Genomic DNA, 5,994 nt, shown 5'->3' with positions numbered 1-5,994 from the left:
TTTAGAGTATCTCTTAGACACTGCTTTCATGGAGTCTCTAGCTTCTGGCATAGCTGACATTCTTGGCTAGCTCTTCAAGAGAAGAGCAGATGCTGTCATGATCTTTTAGCTTAAATGAAGCATATAGTTTTTCCTTGTTCTTTTAAAACAAGGCTTCTAAAACTTTTTTTTCCCACCCAAGAAACTTTTATGAGATTCCAGGTATATAAGTATATACTAGATATACAAATCAAACATTTACTGATAATAAATCACAATTTCACAATTCCCATAGTCACTTATGTGACCCCTTGTAGGTTTGTGACCTACAGTTTAAGATACTTTGCTTTAAAAAAAAAAGTAGAAACTATAACTCCCCTGCATTTTTTTTCCTCAGAATTTTTACTACTAATGCTTTCTCATCTTCCTAGAAGGAGAATTTCATCTGCAGGTTGAAAGTGTTTTAATAATAGATAGCATTTATGAAGCACCTACTATTTTCTATGTACTTATGCTAAGTGATTTATAATAAACATTATTTCTTTCTCATAGCAATCCCAGGAGGTAGGTGCTATTATCCTCCATTTTATAGTTGAGGAAACTGAAGCAGAGAAAAGTTTAATAATTTGTCCAAGATCACTTAGCTAATGTGCTGAATCTGAGCTCAGATCTTCCTGGCCATAAGTCAAGCATTTTACCTACTGCTATCTAAACAATTTTTTTTTTGTTTTTTGAAGAAGAGCTAAGTTCTGTCAGCTAATTACACTGTCAAGTTCACTCTTTCTTTGGGCTCTTCTCCCTGATCTTGTAGGTCTAGTCTTTCCACCAGAGATCTCATCCTAGCTAATGGTGCTGAATTTCCATTCCTGAGTGCTAACCTATTAAGAGGAGCAATGATCATTTGGGGTTCCTAAATTTTTGTCTTTTTTAGTTCTCCTATGTAGATGAACAAGACAGAAAAGACATGTACAAAAGACAGACATAGTTAAGTGAAATAAATTAACAATGTCTGAAAATTACTCTTACCATTATGTCCCTTGGTCTAATGTATCACTTTTTTTTTTTTTTTGCTGAGTCAGAAGTTGTTTCATCTTCCATATTCTGAAGTTTAGCTCACCACACTGATGAGTTCTGAACACCTTCAAATTTTTCTCAGTTGTCCTCTGACAACTTCTACCTCATTCCTCACATAGTCATCACTTGAGTTCCAGTCCTTCTCTTCTAGATTATTTCAACAACTTCCTGCCCTAAATCTCTCATCACTTAAATCTATCCTCCTCAAAGCTATCAGAGTGATTTTTCCTCAATCTCATAGCCATTCCCCTATTCAATAAACTCCTTATTGCCATAGGATAAAATATTTTGTTTAACTTTAGACCCTTCACATCCAAATCCCAAATAATCTTTTCAGTCTCATTGGACATTACTCCCCTCCTTGTACTCTGTGATACTAATTGGTCTTGGCTTTGTTCCTTGACCCATTGAATTCATCTATGAACCCCATGTCTTTTCACTGGCTGCTCCCATGCTCTGGAACAGACACAACCCTCATCTCTGTCTTTCCAGACACAGCCAAACACTTCCTTTCACATGACATCTTTGCCCGCCTCTTCTCTATTTCCAGTCAAGCCAATAAGCATTCATTAAGTGACTACTATGTACCAGCACTATTTTAAGTACTGGAAATATAAGAAAAGAAAAAAAAAAGCCCTAGTTCTTAGACTTTTCTTTATATTTATTCTATGTACATTTACATATGTACTTTGTTTCCTGTCAAATATTAGAGATTATTTCATTTTTTGCGTCTCTTTCTCTAGCATGTTGAAGTGTCCTTCAAGTATTTGTTTAGTTGTGCCTTCATTTTTCTAATCCCATTTGGAGTTTTCTTGGCAAAAGATACTTGAGTAGTTTGCTATATCCTTCTCCAACTTATTTTACAGATGAGGAAACTGAGTTAAATAAATTGCCCAGGGTCACACAGCCCTTAAGTGTCCAAGGCCAGATTTGTACTTAGTAAGATAAATCTTCCTGATTCTAGAGCTAACACTCTTATTTACTTCACCACCTAGCCTCATCCAGCAAGTAGGAGGAGTATACATGTTGGTTGTTTGATTCTCTTAATTTCGGTCAATGTGTAAATTCTTCTTGCTTTGTTCATTTCACTCTGCATAAATTCATCCTAATCTTCCCTTTTCTCTAAATTCTTTATGTTTATTGTTTTGTTTTCTGTGCAGCTATATTGCTCAGTGACTATATACCATAAATTTGTTTGGTCACATCTATGTTGAAATCAATTCCCTCTTTACCTGGAAGTCTTTCCTTATTCTATTCAAAGTTCAGCACTTAAGAAGCCTTCTCCAGTTCCTCAAATTTGTAGCTTGTCTCAAGAAAACATTTTCTATCTATTCCGTATAATGCTTTAACTTGTTGTTTAATTCAGTATTACATAAGCTTGAAAAAGCCAGCTTTCTTTTTTTTGCCATTGTATCCTCAGTGCAGACACTGCTCCTAACTGCTTGTTGAATTAAATGATATTGAACTATTGATTTTTTTTTCCTATGGAAAAATGTGTTTGGCACATACTCCAGATTCTTGTTTTTAGCATACATTTGTACAGGGCTTTGAGTGCATTCATGCTTGTTATTTCATTTGATTCTCACAACTCTCTTGAAAAAAATTATAATCACCTTTTTACATTTTAAGACACTAAAGCTCAGATGAAATGACTTGTATAAAAAAGTAGGAAGGGTAAAATCATCACAAATTCTCTCCTAGTCTCCTCTGCCCTCTAATGGGAAGGCTGGAGGATGAAGAACCAAACTCTTTCCAATGCCTCCCTTTATAAAGGTCAGAGAATGGATTTTAAACTCATTCCACTTCGCATTTGCTGCTTAACCTGATTTCAGCTTCAGCATTGCATAGATACCCTTAGCTATCCACTCTCCAAATTCAATTTTAAGCTCCTTGAGGGCAGGTCTTTCTTTTTATTGTATTCTTATCCCTTGCTTAGCAAGCATTCCAATGCCTGGTATATAGTATATAGTTAATAGTTGTTTACTGGACTGGATTGGAAATCCAAGTTCTTGGACTCTAATCTAATAAATACATGCTTTCCCCACTATATTAAGCTGGAAAGACATGAAGGGAAAATGAAAATAGCTCTACAACCAGGCCACAAGTATATAATTAAGTATGTAGTTATCTGTAGGGGATACAAATAAAATAGTTCCTGTCCTCAAGAAGCTTGCATTGTCTGGATAAAATGTTGAGCAGCATACAATTGAACAGGAGATGTGCACTTTTATACCTACATATCAAATATGTACAAGCGGAGATTTAGGGAAACATCTTATGCAGTTCCCCTTGTATCCTAGGCTTTCTTTGACTATACTTGCTATAAGCATCTGTGGGAAAGTGCAGGAAAATGGCAAATTTTCCTCCCAAACCCTCCCACCCTTAGTATCTTATTCGATTTCAATCTTAAAATGTCATTAATTTTTTAAGTTTAACTTCCTTTTAAAAAGTAGAGGGAGAGGAAGCTAGAGTTATATTGGACTACAGCTCGGGGAAGTCCGCAGAAGCATCTTTGCAACACCCTAAGCACCGTGTGGCAAGGAGCAGGGTTCCTATTTAGCAATCGGCACGCGTGCACGCGTACTAGCTCGAAGACTTTGGCGCGCCGACACGTCACGGGATCTCTTCGGTACTACGGCCCGCCCCTTCTCCTCCCCAACGATTCCCCCACCAGACCCCGCGCTCTTCCGGGCTGCGGCCAAAGCCTCGCACCTTTCGCTACCCCGCCCTCCCCACCGGGCCCTAGATATCGGGCATGCTCAGTAGCCCGCGGCCACCCGCCGATCTCCTTCTCCGACCACTTCTGTGCTCCCATGGGGGGGTAGGGGTCCGTCTCTTCACCCCCCCTCCCCCACCTCCGCGACGTCGGCGTGGCGGCGGCGTAAAAATAAAAAGGGGTGGGTGAGCGCGTGCGCGCCGCGCTTTTGCGCGGGCCAGGTAGCTAGAGGGAGGAACAAGCCTGGGAGACCGGGCGGGTGGGGGGGCCGAGGGGCCAGGCAAGAGCGCAGCCTGAGCGGGAGGCGGAGCTGAGGGAGGGCTAAGGCGGGAGGGGGGAAAATCCGGGCCGGAGCTACCTCTTTCTCCGCCCCCCACCCCCCCGCTCATTGCGCGCCACCTCCCCCTCCCCATTTCTTTCCCGGCCCCCCCCCCCACCGCACCCCACCCCCACCTCGCGCACTGCTCCTCGCGACCTGGATTTTCTCCCTCTGCCACGATGAACAAATGAGCTCGTGCGGGGGAATGAAATTTAAATTTCAGTCAGGGGAGAAAGTGCTGTGCTTCGAGCCCGACCCCACTAAGGCGCGAGTCCTGTATGATGCCAAGGTGCCACTGAGCGGGACGAACGGGCGGGAGGGAGGAGGGGAACGGGGGAAAAGGGATGGAAGGGACGCCAGCGGAGGGCAAGGGAGGAGAGGGGATGGAGATAGGTGCGCGGTTTCCCCGGGGCTGGGAATGGGAAGACGACGCTTCGGGGAGAGAGGGGGGAGAAAAATGACGTGCTCCTTCCAGGCGGTTCCAGGGAAAGGGCGCCAACCGCTCGGGTGGGTGAGAGGGTTGGGGAGAACCGCGCTTGGCGCTGGGAACTGCGCGCGCGGAAGCGAGCCGGCCGGCAGGTCCCTGCGCCGCGCGGAGGGCAGCGCGCGGGGGGCGCGCGGAGGGGAGGGGCCGGGCCGTGGGAGGGGCTGCGGCTCCAGAGGTTGCGCGCGCGCGCTCCAGCGCGAGGCTGTCAAAGAGCTTGGCCATGCTGGTAATATCACACTTTATCTCCTTGTTCCCCCTTCATCCCCAAAAGACCCCAAGAGGGTGGCGCTGCAGCTGCGTAAAGTAGAGTGCATTCTCGCACCCCGTCTACCTGTGGAAAAGCATCCTGTGTTAAGGAAATTTTTACTACCCACTTGTTCTTCCTCCCCTTTATTTTTTATTTTGCGTTTTTTTTCCCCACCAACGTGAGTGGTGTGTGCACGAGAAGGGAGTAACATTTATACGTCTCTCACGGGTGTTCTCTGAAGTGAAAAAAAGAAATTCTAGGAATTAAGGAACACTGCGATCGGGTTGTCTAGAGCAGAGGTTTTTGTGACCCTAGGCCAGTCAACCTTTCAGGCTGGGTTTTTAATGTTGTAAAAATAGGTATGATAATAATAGCACCTACTGCATACGGTTGTTGTGAAGGTGAAATGAAATCGTTTTTGTGAAGTACTTTGCAAACCTTAAAGTCCTCTACATATTCTTGTTTTAGTCTCTTGAACCCCCTTGATGAAACCAAGGGGCATCTTCTTAGAATAATGTTTTTAAATGCATAAAAAATACAGGATAACAAAGGAAACCAAACATTGAAAAATTTATTTGTAGCCATCCATATCAGTCTTTACATATATCTTTTCATTTCTTTTTATACCTATATATACCTCTTATCTATATCCCACCTATTTATCTATCATCTATCTCCCATCTATATTATTTACCTACCTGTCTGTATGTTCTATAGGTATCTCTATTCCTGTCTATATCTTTCATCTGTCTCTTATCTATATTATTTACCTACCTGTCTGTTGTTAATATATCTATTTCTGTCTATATCTTTTATCTGTCTCCCATCTATTTATATTATTTACCTGTTGTTCCATAGGTATTTCTCTTCCTGTCTATATCTCTCATCTGTCTCCCATCTATTTATATTATTTACTTACCTGTCTGTCTTTCTCTAGCTATGTATCTGTCTCTATATTAAAAACCAAGTTCACAGCATCCAAGTTAAGAACTGAGGTCTTGATTTAGAAGAAGACTGGTTTTAGATGGGAAAGAAAAGTGACATCCCCTGGAGAGGTCAAGTTCATTTCCTTTCCAATTACTGGGAATTTACATTTCTCTGCTGTCTGTCTTCAGTATTGTTCCTCAGTAGCTTCCCTCGGCCCCCACTGGTTGCACAGTTGTGCTCCCTGG

Source organism: Antechinus flavipes, chromosome 3 (genome assembly GCF_016432865.1).
Source record: "Antechinus flavipes isolate AdamAnt ecotype Samford, QLD, Australia chromosome 3, AdamAnt_v2, whole genome shotgun sequence".
NCBI lineage: Eukaryota > Metazoa > Chordata > Mammalia > Dasyuromorphia > Dasyuridae > Antechinus > Antechinus flavipes.
The sequence above is the reverse complement of the archived record's forward strand: the minus strand, read 5'-3'. Positions refer to the sequence as shown.